The sequence below is a fragment of the Mytilus californianus genome, unplaced genomic scaffold (assembly GCF_021869535.1).
Source record: "Mytilus californianus isolate M0D057914Y unplaced genomic scaffold, xbMytCali1.0.p SCAF_7, whole genome shotgun sequence".
NCBI lineage: Eukaryota > Metazoa > Mollusca > Bivalvia > Mytilida > Mytilidae > Mytilus > Mytilus californianus.
In genome coordinates, this window is record NW_026262723.1 from 4170643 (window position 1) to 4198526 (window position 27884).

Sequence of the window (27884 nt, forward strand, 5' to 3'; positions counted from 1 at the left end):
AATTTGTACTCGACAGCAGATTGTCACGTATAGATCGAGGCAATGAAGTGCTTTTATTGACGTGCATTCGATTTTACTGCTCGAAACCCGTTCTTAACAATCCAAACATTGTTTGGCAACCTGTACCCATTAGAATTAGCCCTGGTTTGAATTATTTAAAGACAATTATATTACAAAAAGGTATAAAGGGCTTACTCAAGTCACAGTGTAACACATTGCTTAACTTTATTGCAAAAACACAGCTTATCACTTTACTACGTGATTATTTTTCTATTTGAAGTCTTATTCATGAAATGTAAGATTTTGTCACAGTGCGAACATTGCTGAAATGTAGATGTTCAACCTTTCAAGGACTATCCTTTGTTCCATGGTTAGTAATTTCAAGAGAGATTTAATATTCTTAACTTATTGATATTTTTTTTTTTTTTGTTATTTCTTCATTTTGTACTTGTTAATGTCTTAGGGATATGTTGTTTGATTTATTTTTGCTTGCTTACCAGTGGCAATTAGTGTGTGCTTATTCGTGACGATTAAAGGGTATGAAAAGACAAAAGACATATATCACTCTACTTTTTTAAGAAGTTTAATCAGCGACATTCTATTTAAAAATATATGGGTTTTTTTTGTGGTCAACGTAATGAGAACTAGGTTCGCATTTTAGAAAATAAAGTCTCTGATATGCCTGCAAAGACTGACCTTTTATTTTTTCTGTTACTTAAACTGTGATTTTCTTTGTTAAAGTGTTTTGTGAATACATTTTTTTGCTGTTACTTTTTGTCATGTAGGATTTGATTGCCGCTTAAACTTGGTACATCTAGTCGATCGGAAAAAGCATCAATTTCAAACGTTTTCAGAGAGCAAACTTCAAAAACTCTTTGAAAAAATATTCTGTTCAATTGTACATATTATAGGTGAGAACATTTTTTTTTTTTATCGATTTGAACTTTATCTGCGGATATGTTGTGAAGTATGGATTTACAATCTATTGGATTAATAATAATGTAAATGGTTGTCAAATTTCGCATCGCAACATTATTTGTTATATGGGAAAAGGTTGTGCTGATGGCATATCCTTGATAGCTTCTATTCTATTCTTATAATCAATTTAAAACTTTAAAGACGATTCAGACCTTAAAGATTTGAATAGACTCCTTGCATATTTTATAAAGACATTGCATTTATTTAGTTATTTCGTTTTGCTGTCTCACTACCATATACACCATCATCTCTTTCTCCTTGAACGCTTAAAAACTCACCAGAGATACCAGGCTTATAATTTAGTACGACAGATGAGCGTTTCGTCTGACTAAGACTCATTCATGGCGCTCATATCAAAACAGTTGGAAGGCCATATCAATTACGAAATTAAAGATCATTAAAATTGTATTCTAAAGTTGTGCAAAATACGGCTAAGGCAATCTATGCCTGAGGATAGAAAAACCTATGCCACTTTTACTATGAAGTTTAAAATTAAATCATATGCTGGAATTGAAAAAAGTTCACATGCATCACTTATGTTTGGCTAATTTCAAAACAAAGGGTAGTGTGGCATATTGTTAACATATATATGTACTTCCTCCCTTTGATTAAAGTCTTCATGAACACTCAAATTGATAGCGTTGTGTCTTAATGAGATTTAAAAGGAAATGATATGAGATTAAACAAGGAGATCATATCTGGGAAAAAGTCGGTAAACAAATGAAAATATCTCGGAATATTAAGTATCTCCCAAAAAGAGGCGGAGTTAGTGAATCAGCCATTTTTGAATCATAGCCTAAAATAAATAACTACATACACTCTTATCTTTACCTTTACAGTAAATGTAATATGTTTAATACTCCCACCTCTGTTACAATTTTTGAAAAAATTAAAAACATGACATAAATATTTTTTAGCCTGAGGTATGTGCATTTTTCATGATATGAAATTCCTAAAACCTGTATGACACTACTTTGAAAAATTTTCTGAACACTATAAATACAAATTTTAATAATAATTCATTCTAACTTTCAAGATTATATAAGATATCAAATCCTGCCACTTTCACCGTATACAATTCAAATTTTCAAAGTTAACAATTTCTTCCTATATTGGCCATTTTAAGAAATCGCGTCAAAATCTTTCCACATCTAACCGTACATCTAACATAATGGGGCTAATATATGAGCTTTAAGTGTTAAAATAAAGCCATGTTTGCAACAGTTGTATTTATGAAGTAACTAGTTTGATATACAAATTCATTAAAAATTTTATACAACTGACTGTTAAAATCAGTGGTTTTCGAAATAAAACTTTATATATTTTTAAACACAAGTGAATCAACGCCTGGTAAATCTTCTGTCAGTAGATTCCATAAAGTGGATACCTCGGGTATGCAGGGTCGTTACGATTAAAAAAACATGAAATGTAGAAGGTCCAGTTACAACAACACTTTAAGGAATGCTCCAGTAATTTATTGAGATCGACATGTTTCGGTGGCTAGGCCACCGTGCCGTCATTCCTGAAAGTGTTGTTGTTACTGGACCTTCTACATTTTATATATTTTTGTATACAAATGACCTTTATTATTATGAAATCACTGCCTCAACATGAAAAATAATTTGTTTTATGAACCAGGAATTATTGACTTTTTCCTATTTCTTCCCCTATGGCCTCAAATTTGCTAAATCATTTTGCTATTTAATTTTACCTATAACTTGAATAAATTTAAAGCCAAGGCCAACATAAAGCACAGTCAGGGGATACAGATACCTTATTAATTTTCAATAGAACGAAACACTCTAACACAAATGTTTTATCAAATATCAATTATTTTCATAGACTGCAAAAGTAAATCAGCATTTCCAAACAGTTCAAACTACATATGCGTATTTCATGAAATTACTAAGCATTAAAGGTAAACTATGCATACTGTAAACTGTGATTCTGTGTGGAGTCATCATATTTTTAGCCGAGGATTCCTCAATCATAATTGAATATTTATAAATTTATAAGTGAAATTAACACTTTATAATTGTATTAAACACTTCATAAATATTTGTGCGTCTGAAGCACGTTAAATTTTTGAATCTATATTCATTACAAAACTTTGTAAATGGGTTAATTTTATTGAAATTTAGGCAACAGTAGTATACCGCTGTTCGAAAACTCATAAATCGATAGAGATAAAAACAAATCCGGGTTACAAACTAAAACTGAGGGAAACGCATCAAATATAAGAGGAGAACAACGACACAACAAAAACACAACATTAAAATGTAACACACACAGAAACGAACTATAATATAACAATGGCCATTTTTCTGACTTGGTACAGGACATTTTAAGAAAAAAATGGTGGGTTGAACCTGGTTTTGTGGCATGCCAAACCTCCAGCTTTTATGGCAACGTCAAAAACAACACCAAAACGACAACATCACATGACAGGACAACAATACAAATAAATGGGAGAACATATAGGACAAAGAAACACACGAATAATAGCTAACAAAAGGTACTAGGCTTAAAATTCAATACGCCAGACGTGCGTCTCGTCCACAAAAGACCAACCAGTGACCCTCAGATGAAAAAAGTTTGAAAGCCAAAACAAGTACAAAGCTGAAGAGCACCGAGGACCAAAACTTCCAAAAAGTTGCGCCTAACTGGGCCAGGGTTTTCTGCCCGGGACAAGAACATCCCTATTATCTAGAATAATTTATAATTTTGCACACAGCAAATTTTATAAAATGACTATATAATAGATATACATGATAAAACCAAAGTGGGGACTAACTACAGAATAAAAACGGATACATTACATAAAACAACTTAATCCAACACATAAAAAAATATACAGCCGATGTAGCCAAAGCCAAAGCCTCAACGCACAAAGTGACGTCACATTTGAAATTCTAAAAAACACACAAAGTGACGTCACATATGAATTTGTAAAAATATTTCCCAAAAATAAGATAGGATTAGGATTGATTAAAGATGAGATTTGTGATACTGACATTACATTTATTAATAACAATGAAAATTACAATACTTATTAATATCAAATGATAGTAATTAGATAATTAATTGTATTAAGATTATTACTCAGTCTGCACGCCAATACTGTTGTGTTTAGCTTTTTGTAGCATATTGCACAGGGCATACATCATGTTACTAAAAATACATTCTAGAAATCCCCAATTTTACATTGTTCATGCAATAGTTGTTGATTAATAATATAACATAAACAATTGTAGCCTTTGGTTGAGGTCAATACGATGTTATCTCGACTTCGTCCTCAGTCCTCAGTCAATATGCTTCTCTTAGGTCGATATAACCTCGTATCGACCTCATACAAAGGCTATAATTGTTTAATATTAGAAATTCTTCAATATACACCAATAATGTGTTGTGTTTTAGTCACTTTATAAATTAAACATATTTTTAAAAAGTGTACAGTATTAAATAAATATAAAGATGTCGTATGGCAGCACTTATGTGTTGAAATGAATTGTCATTGGTATGTTCATATCTACAAACTAACTGTTTACCAAACTTTGAATTGTTTGTGATACTAAGGATTTTCTACCCCTGGAATATATTACCTGGCTGTATTTTACATATACTTTTTTTCGGACTTTTGGTCCTAAATGCTCTTCAACTTCGTACTTTGTTTGACTTTTTAACATTTATAATTCGAGCATCACTGAAGAGTAATAACATAAGAGGTACCAGATGCACATTTATACGTTTATTGTCAAAATGTGCATCTGGTACCTCTAATGTTATTACTACCACTGGGTCGATACCTCTGCCGGTGGACTGTTAGTCCCCGAGGTTATCACCAGCCCAGTAAACAGAACTTTGGTATTGGCATGAAAATACGGTTATTGTGTTATTAAAATTTTCTGTTAAAAAATTTGGGAAATTATTTTATATTAAGGAATATATCTCTCCCATGCAAATCTCTGATTTCTTGTCTGGTTTTTGCTATAATTTGTGTCCTTCTTGTTTTATGAGCTCTTCATGTGCGTAATAAGTTTTGGATATGTAAATATTTTGCCTCGCGCAACACTAAAGGGACATTTATTGTCGAAATGCGCATCTGGTGCAAAAATATTGGTACCGTTAATGTTATCACTTTTGTTTTTGAAACGCGCGCATACTGCAGATAATTACACGCCTATTATCTTAGAGAATTTTCATGGATATTTGTGTCTTTGATTTTCTATCTAATTGACATTCTCTCGGCCATATTATTTTCGCAGGGTACTTTTTCACTGTCAGCCCGTTCTAACATTGAAGTTTGTTACAATCGCTACTTTTTATATGTACGTTATTTTTTTACAATTGTTAATCTTTGTATGTGCTTATATGACAGCTCTTGTGGACTTGTCTAAGCAGTGAAAAAGTGATATATTCTTCAACTAAATTATTATGTGAAAAATGGAAAATTTCATACTAGGCTTAAAATTTTGTACGCCAAACACGCGTTTTCGTCAACAAAAGACTCATCAGTAACGTTCGAATCAAACAAGTTAAACAGACCAAATAAAGTGCAAGGTTGAAGAGCATTGAGGACCAAATTATCGTAAGTTTTTGCCAATCACAGCTTATGTAACCTATTTCTAACTGACAATTCGATGTAAAACAAACGAAAGACGACAAAAAAAAAAAACAAACATATTCACAAAACATTACACAGAAAATTAAGGACTCATGAGCATCATGAACCAAAAAAAAACTGAGGGTGATCTCAGGTGCCCCGAATGGGTAGAAAATAATACAGATATTAAGTGTTCAATTTGACGTAGGAAATCATTCAAAATCAGAATATATAGGTGAGATTATATAAATATTGCAGGCAATTTATGGTAACTGATCCGCTTTGTCATTAATAGATTGACAAGAAAGCATATATTTTATTATAACTTTGTTTTACATTTAAAGCAAATCTAAAACAATTGTTTGTTATTTTCTTATAAAATTTGCGAACGTATAGAAATGACAGTGTTTCATTTTTGTCTAAAGCAAAACATTTACTCGATGGCGTATTAAATGGCTGCAAGTAAACTTACCATAATAATTTGCGAAAAAATTACAAGTTGTCCACAAGATCAAAATTGATTTCATAACGGTTTTCAATTGCACGTTTTCATCACCGGCGGTTTGATGATTATGATATAAACCAGTCAATAACTTTTCAAGCTGGGAAAAATCTAATTTGAAATTATCGAATCCAAACCTTGTTTCGATTCACCTGAGATATGCATGTTTAAGTGTACATAATATTATGAAAATGAGGAAATGTGGTTTGAATACCAATAAAACAACTATCCACCAGAGACCAATTGATGATGTTATAAGTAACTATGAATTAAAAAGGAAAAAATTCGCTTTATTTAAAATAGCATAAAACTCTAAATCCAATAATGTATCGCAAAAGTGTAAAACAAAAATACCGAACTCCAATGCAAATTCATATATGAAGTCTATAAAACTGACAAATTCAAACGCTATCAATCAACAGATCAAGTGAAAAACAATTGCCATATTCTTGACTTGGTACAGTCATTTTCTAAAACAAATGGTGAGTTACACATGGTTTTATAGCTAGCTTAACCTCTCACGTGTATGACAGTTGTTGATAGTTAGACTTATATATACCTATTCAAGCTCATATCGTTGTAAAAAACAAAAATGGCATTAGAGATTAGTATCTTTTCAAATTCTAGTTCTAGAAAAGAAAAATACTGTGGATTCATTTATTTTCGTGGGTATCAATTTTCGTGGATTGCTGAAAACTTGCATATTCGTGGATATTTGATTTCGTGGTTTTGTCAATCTCTGTATACAATGCCTATTGAAAATATGTTGTTCGTTGAACATTTTAATTCGTGGTTCACCTGTACCCACGAAACCCACGAAAATTGGTATCCAACGAATAATAATGAATCCACAGTATACAGATCTTCGGAAATAAAAACTACATTATTAGATTAGATATAAAGAGTTTTAAACCAATGACAAGTCATTAAAAAAGATCACTGTGATAGTAAACAAACAAATACAAGTAAACCAATTAAAATGAAGTATGCTATGTGTTTGTCCTTCTCGTAGTTTTTTTATGATGATAAGTTCTTATTCTGCCAACAAATCACAGAATAAGTACGAACATCGCACTTGTTTTAAATGAAATTTAATTATAATCCATACACACGTTCCTTTAAACATATGTTTCCGAAGAACTTAAAAAAAACATTGTCAATAATTTATTTTCAAATATCCATATTGCAGTTATTCATGAATAAATAGAAAAATATACCATCCTCATACATGTCATACATCCAATTGGAGCGCATACAGGTTGATTTCCCTCGCCTCAGTAAGGGACATAGGAGGGCAGTCATAACCAGGGAAATGAAATATATGAACTACTATTTCACCTTAACTCATTTTTAACATTCATTTAGTCGTTCTTGAAATGCTTTTAACACTCCCGTCATTTTTCTCAGAAAAAAAACCTAATAGATAAATATTAAGTGTATACTTTACAAATAGTACAGGATGCTCTTGAGTTATGGAAGTTAGGTGTTGACGTTCTGTATCATTTTTTAAAATATATACAGTTTTCCCTTCATTTGTCATTGTCCTATTATGTCGCATGAGGTTTTTATAGTGTTGTTTTTATTGTGTATGTCCTTGTATTTATATCTATTTATTTTGTACTTTATCAGGAAAGTATATATTTTTATAAGGTTTTACTATACTGTATGTACAATCAATTACAAAACTTAAGTCAGTCGTGATGTATATTTACACAGATTTGGCTTCTAGATCCCGGTTACGTTAATCAGTTATGTTTGTTTGGGTTGCTCACCCAATTCTGTTTATATAACGGGATTATAAACAACTGTCATATACAATTGGAAGGTTAAGCGAACTATAAAACCCACCATTTTCTTCGGAAAATGTCAATATCAAGTCAGGAATATGACATTTATTTTCCATTCGTTCTGTTGATTTATATTGTCGAGCGTTTTCTTTTTTCAAGTTTTATGGACTTCAACCTTATTGAATTTATTTTGATATTTTTGCTTAATACTGTTTTTTTAAGACGGATTTTTTTCGACAAAACTGCTTTAAAGTTTACATTAATAACATTCACAATATTGTCATCCGCAACAAACGAAAATCAAAAGTCTCAATTAATACGAAGTGTTGATCACTTTTATTAGTCCACATACTTTTAAAATTATCATGATCTAGTTATGTATATTAGGTGGTTATCATACTAGTCTATTTCTCATGTCCATAGGTGATTTTTTTTAATCGAGTTAAACATTTTAGCAATGAAACACTAGTCCTTCTGTTAATAATTCACGGATAATAAAATTATTAACATATTGTTTGTTGAATAAACATCCTAAAATATAAAAAAAATACTATATAATAAAACTTTTATTTATACAATCAATTTAGAAATGTCAAAAAATCAATACAATGCATTTAAACAAGTACAAATCCATTATCATCATTGAATCTGAGGGGTTTTTTTCAAATTCTTTTTTTCCCTAGACTTAAACTATTGTCTCACCTCCACGATATTTTTTATTCACCAAATAATAGATAACTAACACCTGTGTGCTTTTTCAACCAAGACAAGAAGAAACTTTCGAAAAAACTTACACAAAGCAGAGAAAAACATAGCTTTGACGGTACCATTCAAGAAGAACATGGACAGCATGTACAATCTAAACCACACACAAACGAGAAATTGATAGTTGCCCAATTTAGAATATTTTAAATCTATGAAGATATAGTTCTTTGCTAAATAGATTTCAGATGGGACCAAACATTCATAAAATCCCAGGAATAATAAGTCCACGTCTTTAAAGACAAAGGAATATGAACGGCAATAATGTTAGATAAACAATAGTGGACTTGAGAATCAGTAACATTGTCTACATGTCTAAAGTTTGATGATACACTTCGAAATTGTTTTTGTCATGCGAAAAAAAAAATATATACAACACTTATAAATTTCATGCGTCCGAGGCGCTTTTCTGGATTTATCATCATCAAAAACGCCCAACGCCGAATATTTGAAAGCCAAGGATGTATAAAAACGGAAACCGTTGAAGACATCTATGACCAAAAAGGACCTAAAATAATAGCTGAATCAACTAAGGTCAACTTTACCTGATGGAGTTGATACCATAGTTTCTTAATTATTTCTAGATTTATAAACGGACAATGTAAGAAAGGTTTGTTATAAATCATGTCAGCACTGAAGTACTGACTACTGAGCTGATGAGCTGATGATAACGTGGGTAACGGATAGTCCATCAGCAGCGGTATCGACCAGGTTTTATTCTTTATACTTATTTTATTGTCAAGTAATTAACTGATAAACACAAAAAAAAAACATCATTTACGTCTCAATTATCAAAAATAGAATTATTATATTCACTTACTTCAGTCATATTTAGAAGTTAAACTAACGAATAACGATGTGTGATTCCTATATCCATTTGTATTAGAATACCTCTATCATATTAGCTTCAAATATGTTCTAAGCATTAACTGTCAACGATACTGTTGGATTTGTAGTTACGATCGTATCATTTAAATCAGACCTGTATCTATTTATTTGCAGAACGAATATTCTGCGACCATTTTGAGAGGCGATGGAGATAAAGATACAACGACTGTATAACATGTTGTACCGATCTTCCACGAGCGTATCGAAATTGATACCAGAGATAAAAGATCGCACACAATGTTCTTTAAATTTGATAATTGTCTTAGATAATTTTGAACAAACGCATCAATACATATTTATTGTTTTTTAAATATTATTTTGCTTTAGAAAGAAAATTTAGTTTCCATAAGCAGGAATAATATGTGCTAAACAAAAGTAAATTTCGGTTTCATTTCTGACATTCAACTGAATTGTTTTCCCATTATTGTACTGTGTCAGGATATATTTGAAAATTTCTAACGGTGCGTAAAAACGAATATGGAAGATCCCACTGTTGCAAACTTGGCTGGTTAAGTCTATGTATTGGATACCACAATTGTTTTTATAAATGAATTGTGAATCAAATAGGAAATTCCTATATAGCTTCAGAACACCCCATCAGTTTATATAGTATTGAACGAATTGGATTTTTTCAAATCTTCTTTTTTATTTGTGCCTTGTTTCATTTTGTTGAAAGGCTTTCAATTTTGTTACTAAAATTTTCATGATAAGAGTCGTAATTTTATTACTGGTAGTCATCAACTGATCAAGGTTTTCCTGTGTTGTGATGATCACATTTCGTGCATCAGTATCTGTTGTTTACAACTTTTATTCTAGTAGATCAATGTCATGATGATAATATAATATTTCGGTATGAAATGCGCATCAACTTCTGTTGTTTTGAAATTTGTAAGTATGATAAGTGACATAAGGTCTCGTCTTAATAGGTCAAACACACAGATAAGGATTTACACAAATATTTACCATCAGAACAAACCCTTTATTTGTTTTCAACCACGAAACATTTTAAAACTTATATAACACATTTTATCTTATTATTTTATTTTTGAAAAAAATTTAGAATGAAATAATCAGTTTTCTAACACCCGCGGTAAAATATGAATATATTGTTTGGGCTGTTCCGATCGTACTCCCGCGTCATATGCTTTTTTATGAATGATCTACCCGACGTCATAGAACGATTACGTAAGAATAAAAGCATTTTACGGGAAAATACACGCTTGTGAAACCGAAAATCATTACAACAAGGAAACGTAAACAAACGATGCTAAAATGTGTTATATAAGCCATTTTGTGTATACATATAAGACATTTAAGTAAAATTATCATTTAGATTAATCCAAACTTATCAAAATATGTTCTTGTAAATAGTTTAAGCATGTCATTTATTCAGTTCGCTCCGGTTTTTTACGTCAATTTAATAGTGCGTTTATTTATGGAAACGGCAAATTATGCCTTCATCTAGAGAGTTTCGATCCAAAACAATTGCCGTATTTGTCCTATTAGAATCGAAATAATTCATGGGGGCTTGAATATATCGCAATTTTACCACGGGTTGTCCCTTTATGCCGATATTTTACGCCTCGCTATCGCTCAGGATAAAATATTTGTCATGAAGGGCCAACCCGTGGTAAAATCACGATATATTCAAGCCCCCATGAATTATTTCTTAATTTTTCGCTGAATCAATAAGAGTAATTTACTAATGAAAAGATGCCAGGCCCAGGCCGTAAACTTTTGCGTATTCATGTTGTACTTCCCGTAAATAATGAGGTTTACACCTCTTAAATATTAGGCGTAGTAGTTAACGCCATTATGAAGAAATTGGGTGAGATTTACAGCAGATTTAAAGTAGACATGGAAATTACGTCAAGGAGACAGCAACCCAGCACCAACAACCATAGATCTCCAGAGAAAAATGTATACTGTCTGAAGAGAAAGTAATACCAGGTTTAATCCACCACTGTCTTTAGCTTGCTGTATATGATGTATATAGATAAATCCTTTTATTCATATACCTGCGTAGTAATTTTGTGAATACCTAGTATATCCTACACTAGGTGATCAGATCTTCTTTTACGACGCAAACTCTTCAAAACCTGATTCTTGTTTAAGCCATATATTTTTTTCTCTTAAGCATATCTGATGATAAATCATTTGTGTTGATCTCTGGTTTCCTTTGTTTTTTAGCTGATGAGTGTCCTTGAGGCACATGCAAAAGGGAGGTTTTTGCCATTGAACCAGGTTCAACCCACCATTTTTTCTTCAAATGTCCTGTACCAAGTTAGGAATATGGCAGTTGTTTTCAAATAGTTCGTTATTATGTATGTTGGTGTTTGTTTTTGTTGCATTTCAGTGGTCCTATTGTTCCTTTGTTTTCCTCTTATAGTTGATGTGTTTCCTCGGTTTTAGTTTGTAACCCGGATTTGTTTTCCCTCAATCGATTTACGACTTTTGAACACCGGTATACTACTGTTGCCTTTATTTGCATTATATGATCTCACCTCACTGTGGTTTTACCAAGTCAGGGGATCTGGACAATATGTTTTGTTCGTTGTATATTGTTTAAACTGAAAAAAATCCAATATTGTTTTGTAATTCCTGTTTTTCTTTGTAGGCTTAATAGTGTTTTATAATGTATATTACATTTCATGTTAACTTTTCAAGATATTGAAATTGAAGAACACAATCTCCTTTTTTTCCTGTATGAATTGCATAAGAACTGTCCATGTCTCGTAAATGTTAGCATCATTCTCCGCTGCATTATTTGTTTAATTTATTTCAAACAGTACTTTCGGTCTGATCATAATATATATATTAGACTCATAAAGATATGAACCTCCTTGAGATTTGAGACACAAATATGATAAAATCTGTCCTAAATATTTTGAGAAAATGAACATTTGCTTGAACGATTTGTTTTGTCAGTCAGTCACACATATTGACGCGTAAATTGTCTAAAAGAGATAAGATTATCTTGTTTATTTAAATACATTGTAGCTTGTTTACATTTGGTCAGACCAAGTGGATGTCCCATTGCAGGTAAGGTCATTTATTTTAAAAACTACTAAAACATTATTCGCATGCAATGAAAAAGATGTTTTATATGTAGGCTATGCAATGTAATATGCATGGGTTCTAGACTCATGCAGGATCTTTATTACGCCCTTGATTAAATATGTCATCTTTATTTTACAGTTTTCTTTAAATTATGATTAAACCTTAACTTAATTCATTACTCAAATAATTCCATGTGTAAAAAAAGTAAGGAGGAAGAAGATACCTTAGGGAAAATAATAAAAAAACAATAGATCAAAGACGGATAGATACCCTATGACCATAAGCAAACAGACAATCAAGAGATCACCAAACACTACCTAGAAAACTAAAAAGATCTCAACCAAAAACATGTTTAATGTATTGAGTTATTGCAGAATTTGCGTAGCCGAATATTTTCATGCAGTTTAAATAAGCGTACCATTTTCATTTTAGTTGTTACTTAATGCTGTTTTCCTGCTCAGGATTCAAACGGTTCCTCTTTACCAGACGCATTTAGTATGATTTGTGTTCCTTTATTTATGTTACTGATTCAGACTATTTTTTTTCAATAATCAGATTAATTAATTTGTTTTTCATTTTCCGGATGTTTGTCAAAAAAACAAGACGTGGAAGATACCACGGGGGCATTCAAAACTCATAAGACAAAAACAAACTGCCAACGCCAAGGCAATAAAAATCCGATAACAACAAATCGACAAAACACTCCATAGAAAACTAAAGATTGAGCAACACGAATCGCACCATCAATCGGGGTAAACACAGATGCTCCGGATGGGTGCACAGTTCCTGCTCCACATAATAAGGCAGGTTTATATGTTAATTCTATTTAAAGGCGTTTATTGACGGGCCTTTATCACATTTTTCCATTTAATATTATTTGTCTCTATCATGTGCCCTCTAATAATTCTATATGACAATGTTGGTAATTTTAGATTGATTCTTTAGATTCTTTAGATTTCTTTAGTCTTTCAGGATACTTCATTGGAACCTGGTATATTTCTTTTTTCTATTTTCTGTACATTGTCAATTTTGTCGCTATACTTTTTATGGAGGTTTCCATACTGAACTAGCATACATGTCATGTAAATGTGTTCTCATTGATGTTTTGAATAAGGGAAAGACGATTTTAGCATTTAGATTTTTTTTTAATAATCTTCTTTGTGCAGAACAAATTTCGATAGCTTTATTTCCTCTTTCGCAAATATGTTTGGCAAATGTTAGATCTTCATTTATGACCACGTCTTTGTCCTTCTCTTCTTTACTTCTGCTTATGTCTTGGCCTAGTAGAGTGTAATTTGTACATTCGACTCTGGAATATTTGCTTATATTCATGTGTTGACATCATGAGCGAAGTATCACTGTAATTTTTTTAGTATTTCTTGTTATTTTGCAATATATCATGGTCGTTCTTGTCACCTATGATTCTGAATATTTAAGTTTTATCAGTATGATTTAACACATTCTGGTAGTTCATTGATACATGTGATATAGAGTACAAATAATAGGGGGCCTAATACTGAATCTTTATATAATCTTGAAGTAACCACCTTCCAGTCTAATGTTTCACCATGTATACTGGTACTATGTGTTGCCTACATGCATGTATATGTTACTACATATCTTATCAAATCAAGTATTGGATAAACTTTGCCATAGATTTTACTGTTCGTTACGAGTCTTTTTTCTGGTACTTCATTTATGGATTTAATGAAGTCTGTATATATTATTGTATACGAAACCAGCTTTTATTCCATTTCTGCAATATTCTTCTCAATAAGTACTCATTGCTGAATTTTTAGAAGCATCATAATTGATTCAAGACGTTTTACATTAAAAGTTGTGTTTTGTGTATGGATTTGAAAATAAATTAGTTTGTCTCTATCTTAAAAGTTGTCGTCTTCTTATCTGCTAGGTAAACCACTACAAAATTATATCATTATGATAGTGCATATCACCCACAATGTCTATTTTAGATTATTTCCAATTCTATGAAATAACTTTATAACTTAGCGTTGTGCTTGTTCTGAACAAACATGCAATATGAGCCACTGGACTTTAAGCAAACTACAATCATCAATTAACCATTCAAAGGTACTGAGAACGAGGCTTCATCACTTAACTCTATTCACTGTTAACGTTTTGTTGATACACAAAACTCCATATAAAGAACGATACATAGCTGGGTCATCAAAATGTTCGACTAAACATCTTTTTAAAGTACTGACTACTATTCTTTCTACAGTTAAAGATGGGCTTCAAAAATATTCTACTGCTTAATCTTCGATCACAATCTTTGCAATTTTGCAACAACATAAAGACTTTTTATTTTTCTCCGCTTTACACTACTATTTCCCATGCTCAGTTGAAAGATCGACTTCGCCATCTCATTAAACAGAGCTTTTTCTATAAAAATGGGAATCGTAGATACAAATTTCTTGTTTTGGGTTACAATAATTCATATTTTGTGAAAAACCACACTGAATCTACCAGAAAATATACTGAAGATGATATTATCAAAATGCTGGACTAAGAAAAATAAACCAACGTTATTTTCATTTCTTTTTTTAAACAGATGGCTTGTTTTTCAACGGTCGGTGCCTGGCAGCATTTTATAAAATATATCACCATTTTTGCCAGTAAGAAAGCTACATAAAACATGTGAACCCCCCTCCCCTTTTTGTTTTTACAAAAAATCAATACCTCTAAAATATAATTTTGAAGCATCACCAAAAATTTCACAGATCTTTAGATTAATATAACTAAAAAGCGTGTAAAGTTTTAAGCAATAATCATAAATCTTTTTTGAGATACGGCGCGACATGTAAAAAAAACACCCCCTGTTTTAGTTAAAAAGTTCCGTAACTCACAAAGTTTTAATCTTATTTTCACCAAAAAGTATACAGATCGTTTGACCATCATAAGAAACAATTATTTTAAGTTTCATGAAATTCGGATAAGTCGTTCTCAAGTTACGGTGCGACATGTGGACGCCGGACAGACGGACAGACAGACAGACGGACGCCGGACATTTGTATACCATAATACGTCCCGTCAAAATTATGATGCGCGTATAAATAGACATTTATGGAAATGGGGAATATGTCAAAGAGACAACAACCCGACCAAAGAGCAGATAACAGTCGAAGGCAACCAATGGGTCTTCAACGCAGCGAGAAAATCCCGCACCCGGGGGTGGTCCTCAGATGGCCCCTAAATAAAATTGTGTACTGGTTCAGTGAAAATGGACGTCACACTAAACTCCAAAACATATAAAGGAACTAAAATTAAAAACACATACAAGACTAACAAAGGCCAGAGACTCCTGACTTGGGACAGGCGCAAAAATGCGGCGGGGTTAAACATGTTTTGTGAGATCTCAAGAATTACGCAATTAATCATAATAATTAAGATAACTTATTTGCTTTAATTAACAATCGAGATGTTTCCAACCCAATCTTTCCAATCTAATATAGTCCAAAGGGTGACTAGGGGATAGAAATATGGTCACTACAGGTCTTCTTCCGGCTGGCAGTACAAAACACCTTGCCAAAGTGGGGCATCCGTTTGGATGTTTGGGATATACAAGTACGCAACCAACTATCAATCAATCCAATTTAACAATTTTTTTTTTTTATCCCGCATTTTTTATATTTAATTATTTTAACTCAAAATAGTAATTGAAATAACTTTCTGAAATAAAACCCTTATTTATATCATACGCTTAAGAAAACGATATACCATACGATAGATGAAACGCTAAACGTTAAACGATATCATATACCATACGATAAACGAAACGCTAAACGCTAAACCAGACCATGTACCATACGACAAATAAAACATATAACGATACCATGAACCATACGATATACAAAACCTTAAACGATGAAATTTACCATACGATGAACGAACGATGAACGAACGATGAACGAACTCAATACGAACGATTCCCGAACGCTGTATGTACGATTCCCGAAAGTGTTAACTTTTACGTTACAGGGACTGTACGACTGAAGCCACATTTTATACAAAATAACCCGATTTTTCTGAGATAATGTGTGGGGTCATCCAGCATCTTGTGCAAATTGGTCCTTGAAAAGCTGCAGAATATCTAACATATGTTTTCTGGAGTTTGCGGGTTGCAAGATCAACAAAAAAATGTTTGTGTTTATTATACATGTTTGGCTACCGTAATTTTCTCAACAACTCAATAAATGTTAGAAAAAAAGTAAATTATAAATTTATAAAGCTTTTTGTTATACAGATTTAGATCGAAGAATGCATTTAATATCAAAGATAAGTTATATTGTAACATAAATTTCCGGCTCAAAACCGTACTTGGTATAAAAAAAAGTGCTGTTAAGATAGTCCACTACAATAACTACATGTATGCCCGATACAATTTTCAAAATAGCCTTTGCAACCTTTGAGCTGTCGACTTCTCATCAAAAACTACTAAATGTCGGTTCAAAATTAGAGTTCAAAAATGTTTCTGGGATTATCCTCCATCAAAACTGGTTCCGATTATTCCGACAAATTTTAAAATGTGGTAACCATGGCCTCTGATGGTTGACTGATTTATTCAAACCAAACTTGATAGAAATTTACCTGGATTGCCATATTCCAAAATTGTTTTCGATGGCCCATGAAGGTTGTCTGAATGGCCTCTACAGACACTAATTGAATGGCACATTTTTTAAGTAATTTTTGTTAGCTCGAATAATCTGCCGCCGGCTTCTTCCACTTCCCCCGATTAACTAACTTTCCCTCTATTTTAGTATCTGTGGAACAGGAATTTTTTTCTATCAGAAAACGTGATTTTTTCATTTGTACAATACTATGGCATTGTACATGTTGTAGTTGTAGGGAAACAAAATCATTCAAAAGTACTTATCTGGCATCATATACATTTGTATAAGCTTGACGCCGTATCTGATTGAAAAGTTCTGTACGGAATATCTGGACCTAACTTTTGCTGCTTATTGTCGGCGGAGTGATAGTATTCTCCGTCTATGGGTTTTATTTGCACAAAAAATACCTTGAAAATCAAGTACGCCGTAAAATTCACATTTAAGACGACCCCTTTAATTTTATCTGTCAAAGTCGGTGTCAACAGTCGGTACCGAGACTTTCCGTAAATCTCAACTTTATAACCCAAAATAAACCATACATGCAAAGTTTTGGCAAATTAGGTAACTAATCTGGGTATGATCTTTTTTAATTATTTGACTTCGTGTTGTTTGTGTACATGTGAGTTTACTGCTTTTTATATTATATGTTTAATCTTTATATTAATTAATGCAACTCACTCATTAAAATAAAGTAACATAAACAACAAGTAAATAAAGTTTATAAACTGATTTTCTTTAATTCAATCTCAAATAAATCAAAGCATCTAGTATTGTTACTATGAACTTCAAGATAGATAAATAATAATAAAATTGATGCATTGTCATTATATGGCCATTTGAAGTTCTTATATATGATTATTTAAAACTGAATTAGTTTTTTTTAATTTATTTTCTAGACACGGACAGTTCAAATCCTTTCTATGTTTATTTTTTCCCTTTAATTTGTGCCCAATGCAGTGACGGGTGCTATTTTCCAACCAATACATTATACGGGATAAAGGTTCAACTTTTTGAATAGAAGGGCCTTCACTCATGATAAACAGCTGATTTTGCAGAGATTCCTGTATTAATATAGTTATAAGTTTACTTAATTCTACTAACTGGTTATTACCAAATTCAGGAAGTTATAACCTCCTGCCAAGAGGCCACTGATGAAAATTAAATATCTGAAGAAGTGAGTAGGGTTTTTCAATCAAAGACTTGAATCTTAATTCAATATATTTGATGGTACCATCAATTAATGCATTGAGATCTATATCAGATTTCATGTCAACAGACTAGACATTTCTTGTACTTATTTTTATTTCCCCAAATGTTTGCTTTGTAACATCAATTTTTCTTTGAATTGTGTACAACATTTACCAGTACGATGTTTTAATTGAGTAAGATGGATAACTGCTGCCTCAATGGGATCATTAAGATCAATAAATAAAAAATCTTCAAGCTGGAATGCACGGGATAGCTTGGCCACAATGGGAAGTAGTTCGTCAGGAAATGGAGAAACCTCAGAAATTTGACAGATGTAATTACAGTGTGGTACCATTTTGCTCAATTTGCATCATCAGCATGGGATTCAGCAACAAAATCATGCTCTAGATGACTCACAACAACCTTATATTTTAAAAGCAATGTTTATACTGCCCTCTTCTTGTTTGACAACCAGCGTACTTGTTTACATCACCAAAGTGCAAAATAATTTGATAAAGAATCTCACTTTTATATCTGTTAGTTCACGTCTGCGCTTACGATAATAATAGTAGAACTTGAAAAATCCTTTCAATGTGGTTTCAAATGTTGACATGGAATATATATAGTTTATTCGCATGAAGTATTGCAATTTCAAGTTTGTGAGCAAAACAGTTAATACATATCGTCGCTTGGCTTCCAAAATGTCGTATATGACTTTATTGGCTAAAACTACTTTTTTGCACAAATCGTCTTGGCAGAAGGAATTCTTTGATATTCCAAAATAGCATACAGTTAGACCAATCGAAAAAACATTTTTAATAAGACATGTGACAAAATTGTCAATCTCAATTGTTTGTAAAGTTTGCTTCCAAAATGATGTATGTAAACTTGAACATTTTTTAAAGGGCTTTGGGACTCAAATACTGGTACATTTCTTTATTTCTGTAAAAATAAGTTAAGTTTTAGAGTAATCCTGAAATATCAACGTTTTTATTTCACTGCATCTACAAAAATGCTCAAGTTCACATACAACATTTTGAAAGCATGCTATTCAACTAAATTTTCAAAGCCTGTTTGTGAGACATTTGTTTGTTAACAAATTAGTAATTTTCTACATTTTGGAAGCCCAGCGACGATATTGCTTTGGATGCCTCATCTTTCAATCTATTGATGCCCGTAACATATTTTAATTAATCATTTTAAAAAATTAAATGAACTGGCAATTTGGGTACTGTGACGTTACATTCTTAGACTAGACAATCGTATGTCATATCGCTAATGTTTATTTATTGGATTTGGATTAAATGACAGTTCTCTAATTTTTTTCTTTTTAGTTCATTGACAATTCATTCACAAATTTTATAGACTCTAGACGATTTAAAAATATAAATCCTTTTGCACTAAACTTTGGGTAGGTGACTGTCAGTTTATTGTAAAGGAATCATCCATATTTTTTTTTAATTACGTATAATTGTTTAAAGAAATATGCTTTTAAAGTGACATTTTTGTTTTTGTAGAAACATATAACAAATTTAAGTGTCATTTGGAGCCCAATCTTGTTTGTTCCTGAAATATTAGCGATGAAAATTTGAAAACAGTGGCAATAAAACATAATTGCTGTATTGTATATGCAAATTAAGAGGACGTGTTTTTCAAAAAAACAATCGGTATTACCATGGGAAACAACTGTGCTCCTCTTCTTGCTAATTTTTTCCTTTATTCATATGAGGCTGACTTCATATAGGAGCTTTTTAGGAAGAAAGAAAAGAAAGCAGTATCCTTTAACTTCACTTTCCGCTATATGATGTTCTCTCACTAAATAATTTACAATGTTGAAAGCATCTATCCCATCGAACTTGAGATAAATGATACAACAAATACAGTTAAGTCTGCCTCATATCTTGACCTGCATCTAGAAATTGACAATGATGGTCGGTTGAAAACTAAACTTTACGACAAAAGAGATGATTTCAGCTTCCTAATTGTAAACTTTCCATTTCTATATAGCAACATTCCAGCAGAGCCTGCATACGGAGTATATATTTCCAAGTTAAAACGATATTCCAGGGCTTGTATTTCCTATCATGATTTCCTTTATAGAAGGTTGCTGCTCACAAGGAAGCAATTAAACCAAGAAATCCAAGTGGTGAAGTTGAAATCGTTCCTTCGTCAATTTTACGGACGTCATCACGAGTTGGTTGACCGTTATGAGATATCCGTTTCAAAGATGACAACGGATATGTTCCAAGTGTCGTAACCACAATCCCGTCCCTTTTTTCCCGAATGTGACCTACCGAATAAGACTTATCACCGGGTTTGTACTATATACATGAGAAACACGATGGGTGCCACATGTGGAGTAGGATCTGCTTACCCTTCCGGAGCTCCAGAGATCACCCTCAGTTTTTGGTGGGGTTCTTGTTGCTCAGTCTTTGTTTTTTCCATGTTGTGTTTTGTGTACTGTTGTTTGTCTGTTTGTCGTTTTCTTTTTTAGCCATGGCGTTGTCAGTTTATTTTCGACTTATGAGTTTGAATGTCCCTTTGGTATCCTTCGCCTCTATTTCAATTATAAAAAGTAAATTCATATTAAGGTTTGAATATAACAATGGGAAAGGATATTTTTTTAATTTCACTCGAAGGTGTGAATTTGTTTTAAATTGGTCAGACATGATGAAGTAATGTCGAACCTATACTTGACAAATAAGTAAATTATATATATTATTTGTAATAGAATCAATTTTTTCACAACTTCACTGAAGAAACAGAAGAGCAGCCTTCAGTTTTAAAAAATACTGTCCTTAAAGGGAAACTCCGCAAAAAAATGAAAAATTGATATTATGTCCATTATGTATAAAAAAAGCACATTCATAAATATTAATGTTTTACTCTCATAGATAAAAGATCAACATCGATTTTAAATTGAGAATATCAATTCTTTACATGTGGCCATCTTGACGGCTTCCCGATTTAAAAAACGACGTGGTAACTATAAACCACAAAGTACCAAAACAAACGAGGACTAACGTAGTCGTAATTCAGTGTCAAAAAAAAAGTTAAATCACAAAAATACTGAACTCCGAGGAAAATTCAAAACGGAAAGTCCCTAATCAAATGGCAAAATCAAAAGCACAAACACATCAAACGAATGGACAACAACTGTCATATTCCTGACTTGGTACATGCACTTTCTTATGTAGAAAATGGTGGATTATAGCGCTAAACCTCTCACTTGTATGAAAGTCGCATCAAATTCTATTATACTGACAACGATGCGTGAATAAAACAAACAGACATAATAGGTAATAATGTCAAAATAGGGGTACAGCAGTCAACACCGTGTCACAATCTTAATCACAACAAAAACAAACAAATATTTAAAAGAGAAGCACAAAAAAGCATATATCACATTTAACAACCTCGTTCATTGCTTACAAATCACTTGTCAAGCGTACGGTTGTTTTACCCGAAAAGGTAATGACAAAAGCATACACTATTTTTCATGATCATAAAAAAAGAATTATACCAGACATTCTTGTACTACCTATCGACAAATTTTTTAGAATAATTTGATACGGAACAATGTTTAAAAAAAAAGAGTCGGAAAAGTCGGCTGTTTGGTTATCTATTTTTTTTTACACAACTATGGTCTGTCGTTTTTAAACGGTTTATTTTTATTAAGTTTATGAAACAGGTAAATATATAGAGGAATTAGTGTAGAGCGATTACTTTTATGAATTGTCTCAAATTTTAAAGTCATAATTAATATGATTAACAAGCGGTGTTCCGTGTAAAATTGTTTTCAAATAAATAATTTGTTCATAACTTTTTTATGTTAAACATTTATTTGATTCGGTCTTCCCTTAATGCGAAATAAACAATGCCACACAGACTTTTCGTTGCATGGTTGTCGAAATTATTAAGGTAAATAAAAGCTAAAAATATTTTCAGTTCAATATCAGGAAATAATTTGTGTTCAATAAATATTTCCTGAAAAAAACCCTCAACTATTAATTTATTAAATTAAATCGAAAATATACATTGTACATGATATATACCATAAGCATAGACATTTGTATTTAATAAATGAAACGGTACACGTGTGTTCGTTATCTTTCATTCTTATTTTGTTATAAGCTGTGAGAAAGGTCATCTGTGCGCTTTTAATTAAGCAAAATTTTGATAAGCAGTTAAGACTTTGACTGATTTTAATTTCACACCCAGCATTCAAAATCGGGTTAAAACGTCACAACCCGATGACGATGGTCAACCAAAAAAGTTACTTTTATTCGATTTTCTCCGTTATTAGAAGGAATATAAATCTAAATCTTTATGAATTTGTTTTTTATGTTATAATAAACATATTAAGATGAGAAGTAAAAAATCGCGGATTTCCCTACATTCAACAGGAAGATATGCTGCAAACCACCATCATATGATTTTCCTAATAGTTAATCAAATTCAAATTCAAAAGTATATTGCCATATAAACTTTAAACAATACGTTTGTGACAAATACAAATTAAGTATACAATATAACTGAAATTCGCATATTTTAAGGATTTTTTGTCATATAACACACCAAGAGGTGTCATCATTGATCAAACGAAAGACTGACCATAGGGGTGTCTTTCTTTGGGAAATCCTGACACCCCAAGGTGTGTTATACGATAAGAAAAAAACCTTAAAATATGCATTATCTGACTTATACAACGTCAAAAAATATTATGTTCTGCAAAGATTTGCAGGATTGTATCCTATTTTACCGATCACATTAAAGTGGGACATTCTTTTCTTATGCGTTTAGGTTTAAATAGGCCCTACGGCTCATTCATAATGTGAAATAAAACTCACTAATTGATATAGATATACACTATAATATACAATATAACTGTTATTACATGAAGAAAAGACCAAATGAATCGTTAAGGTGTATGAAAAATACAAGTTACTTTGTAAGTAATTTATTATTATATTACTTTTATGAAATGGGAATGCTATGTTTTCTATCTCTTGTTTCATGCCATTTTTACTGAGGATTATTTTTCAACAATTTTTAACAAACTATTCAGAATGATTGTTTCTTCTGTCTGGCAATACAACTTTTTCTATAATAATTAATTATCAGGATAAGATATTATAAACCCCACCCCCCTTTTTTTATTAAGAAGTACGTGGCTGTTACTTTATAGAAAAAAATGAGAATATTTGGTCATTTGATAGAGTAAAAGGTAAAAAAATCATCTATGTACTATTTCCAATACAGTGTGAACCAACAACATTGTATATTTTTGTATTTAAAAAATTCTACACTTCTTCTTTCTTCGTAAATTCCTCTGCATCGGAGCACCCGTGTCGTAGTAAAATATAAAAACCTTATATTTTAAAAATTAAAATATATTTAAAAAGAAAAGTGGTAAGGGGATATATATATATAGCAGGCCACTATCTATCTGTTTATTATTATAAGTTAATATGAGACATTAGTTATGGTAAGATACTTTAAACAGTGCTAAAACAATAAAAATAAGTAAAATTTGTGCTTAAAATTTACTGTGAGAATATTTACATCAGTGGTTGTAATTGCATTAATTATATAGTTTCAATTGTTATAGTTGTTTTCCATTCGAATGATACGGTTGAGCTATTGTTTTCGCAATTTTATAAGGGACTTTCCGTTTTGATTTTTCCTAGGAGTTCGGTATTTTTATTATTTTACTTTTTGTGACTGATCGATGGCAAATACTACGTGCATTCCGATATTATTCTTGGGATAAACTTAGACAGAGTTTAAGAAAATAAAAGAAAATAATATGAGATAAAAAAAAAGAAGCATTAATGCTCTTTCGGATAAAAAAGAACATTTAAAATTTAAAATTTAAAGTAACTCACAACCTGAAATTCTTATAATCAGATGTAAAATAGTAACTTCCGCGAGTTTATAGTGTCCTCATTCTGTGGCCCAGATCATAAATATGATTCTCAACCCATATCTTGTCAGTAATTTCAATATTAAGTATAGTAAAATTGAAAATAAAAAGAAAGGGAAATATAGCAAGAAGATTTTGTGCCCATTGTATTAACATCACTTTGACTTAATCTTCTTTGCCCCAATATTCTCTGAGTATGGAGTCCATAGCAGAGATCTCTACTGAGGCTTTCGATTTGAATGTGCTGTCTCAGGACTAAACTTCATTTCTTGAGCCAGTGTTGTGTAGTCTATAATCATTTGGATAATTACTGCCTGGTCCCCTTGAATATGTCATTCCATTTGTTGTATCCTGAGTTTTTTCAGCTCATGGATAATGTTTTGCCTTTTTTCGTTTAGAGCTTGGCAGCTGAGTAAAAAAGTGTTCTAAAGTTTCTATATCCAAATGACACAGAGTACAGTTTGTTCTTTCTTGTTCCCTTTTGAATTTCTGTATGTCACCTTCTAAACGGTTTGTACCGGTGAGTAATCTGGCTTTGATTTGTTCCTTTTGTACCTCGTATGTAACTGATGGTAAGAAGTTCCATACCGGTTGAATATGATGAATTTTGAGCTCTGTTGTATTGAAGAATTTAAGAGTGTTTTTTCTTTCATTTCGGCTTGTAGATAACTTGTCCATTGATCGGCTACGGCTGTGCTGATTTGTTTCTTCCATTGCAATTTTATTGGAAGGCTTTTTATCAGCTCGTGAATCGGCATTAGATTATAATGTTGTAGGATTTCTTGTACTCTTGGGAAGAAGCTTTCTGGATTTTCTGAGTTGACAATCAGCTCTCTCTCCGTTAAAATTCTTAGTGTAGTATTTTCATTTACTAGGATGGTTTATAGCAAGCTAAGTTGTCTCTTGTTAAGTTTTGCTTCAATTGGTATGACAACAATGAGCATATATACAGCAGCTGGTGAAGTTCTTACTGGTATGGATTGAAAGCATCTAATAGTTTTGATCTGGAATTGTCTTAATCTTCTATTTGAGTTAGATTCAGAGGTAATATTTCTAGTCCATATAGCAGCCTTGGAAGAACATACGCTTGATAAATCTTGTATGCTGTTTTGGGGTTAAGACCCCCTTCTCATTTAGTCCCACTGGAATTAAAGAATACAGAGTCTGTCTTGCAATACTTATATATTCTTATATATTTATTCTTGAGTCGTTTTTGAATGATCGTATGATTCCTAAATGTGTCGCTTGGTTGTCAGTTTGTATTGCTTCATTTCCTAGTCTGATATTTTCCGATTGACCTTTTGACTTGATCCTTTCAGTCTTTTTTAGAGTGCTTTTTTGGATATTACACCTGTGTTCACAAGAATATTTATATGCAATATCAAGCATTGCTTGAATCTCTGTTTCGTCAGTTGAAATCAGTACAATATCATCTGCACATTATGGACTGCTACAGAATTTTAGTCCTATTGTTAGTCCTAGGGCTCTTTTTTCTAGTTCCATTGGCTAGTCATTAATATGTGACTTGTAGAAATGAGTGGATAGGATACCTTCTTGCCTAACTCTTTGTTTTATTGGATTTTTTTTAATGATGTGATTATTCAATTTTATTTCTGTTGACAAATTAGAATACAGATTTCGAATTACTTTCGAGACGTCTTCTGGTACTTCATAACATAATTTTTCAAGTAATATCATATGGCGTACAACATCAAACGCTTTTTGGCTGTCATTGGTTGCTTGATATAAGTTTTTCTTTCGTTGTTTTGCATGTAGTATGCCTTCAGAAACTAGAAGAGCAGCCATGATTGGAGAGAGACCCTTTGTAAAACCAAATTGGAGTTATGTCTGAATTACATTAAGGTCAGGCATTTTATTCTAGTAATGCGTATTCAAAACAATTCCCTGAAACGGAGGTGACAGTTATTCCTCTGCAGTTGGTTGTTTATGTTGGATCTTTTTTTCTTTTTATGGACTGGTGTAAGAATGCCTGTTTTGAAGATGTCAAATATTGTTCCTGTCAACATGATATTATTAAGAGATTAGCAATATCTGATAAATTGCGTCTCCGGTATATCTAAAGTGCTCAGCTGTTAAGGAGTAACCATCCTCTAGTTTTCCTGTATGCAGTTTACAGATGGCTTTTTGATTTCCTCTTCCGTAAATTGTATGATGTCATTTTCATTAATGGTGGATTGCTGTACAATTGTGTTGATTAAATTGAATCTAAATTCGCATTCCTCCATATAATCTGTATCAAAATGTTCCTCTGTTACTGGGGTTGCTAATGTTTCGTAGAAGTCTGCAAATATGTCAGTTTGCTTTTCTTGTTCTACAATATCCTCTCCATTTGTATCCTTATTATCAATGTTGTTGAATTATCTGTGTGTGCTCTGTTTTTCATAATAAGCCGATGGAAAGTGTTTGAGTCAGGGCTATTCATCATGTTATTGTAAAACCATTTGCTATTCAGATGATCTTCTTTGCGGACTTGTATTCTTACTTTTCTTTTGCAGTTCTTCATTTCAGAATATACTCTGTTGTCCTGATCTTGGTCTCCCATTTTGCTTCCAGATAAACAGGCATTCTTATTTTTTGATATTAGCTCCTAAACCTTCTCCGAGGCTTTCCAATTTGGTCCTTTTAGAGGAACTATTTATTTCTTGACACTTGTATTGGTGGCTTGAGATAAAAAAAATCAATGATGTTGAATCCCTGTTCTTTTATTATTTGTTTTTAAATTACGGTTGTTTCGCTTCTCCTGTAGTGTTTCTGTAGATTTCTGATATGGGTCAGGAATTATCCCATTTGAGTATGGGTTTGTGGTTTTGACTTTGTTCCTTATCGGATGCTATCGATATATTATTTTTTTCTCTTATTGAGACATTACCTGATTCATTTAGATGGTATTGATCTTCTATTGATGTGCTCCTCAATACATCTGTATCGTTATTTGCTAGTATATAGTCTATTTGTGAGCTTGATTTACCATTATGGTGGTAAACGGTAGAGCCTTGACTGTTTTCTAATTTATGGGTCAGATGATGTTTTCTACAGAACTTTTTCAGAAGTTTATCGTGGTTGTTATATCTAGTTGATATTAACGAACCATTTAGGTCGCATGTTATAATAAATCTAGTTATCATATTTGTCTATTATTAATGAGATTTGGTCCAGATGTTCTCTATATTTAGGTTCAGATCCTATAATCATTGTTGGCACATAATTGTTGATTAGGATAACTTTATGAAGCTCTATACATATTTCAATTACCACTATCCTTTCCTCTTTTGCAAGTTTTTTTTTTATTTTGTGCGAACAAATTTTGGGCCATAGAGTTGTTACACCGCCTTTTCCTCTTCTATTGTGATTTTCTATATCAATTTTATTATTATCAAAACATGAGATATGGAATTCGTTATCGGGGACAACTTTGTGCAGTATATCAGTCTCATCTCCAAGTAACCAATGTTCTTGTAGACACAGAATATTTGAGTCGGACTGTAGTTCTTTGAGATATGGGGTGTTACCTTTGATCCCTTCAGTGTTAAAGGAGACA

At 32.0% G+C, this 27884-nt stretch overlaps 1 long non-coding RNA gene across 2 annotated transcripts in view; it reads right to left on the bottom strand.

Moving 5' to 3' along the window:
- Positions 1-27884, bottom strand: part of LOC127708254 (uncharacterized) — an 84200-nt gene that overhangs the window by 39208 nt on the left and 17108 nt on the right. The window contains exon 1 of one of the 2 annotated variants that reach the window (XR_007985216.1): positions 6054-6137. The exons of the other annotated variant lie outside the window; for it this stretch is intronic. This is a non-coding gene — a long non-coding RNA (uncharacterized LOC127708254). Of the gene's footprint in view, positions 1-6053; positions 6138-27884 lie in introns of those variants that run through there. 2 annotated transcript variants of the gene reach the window in all.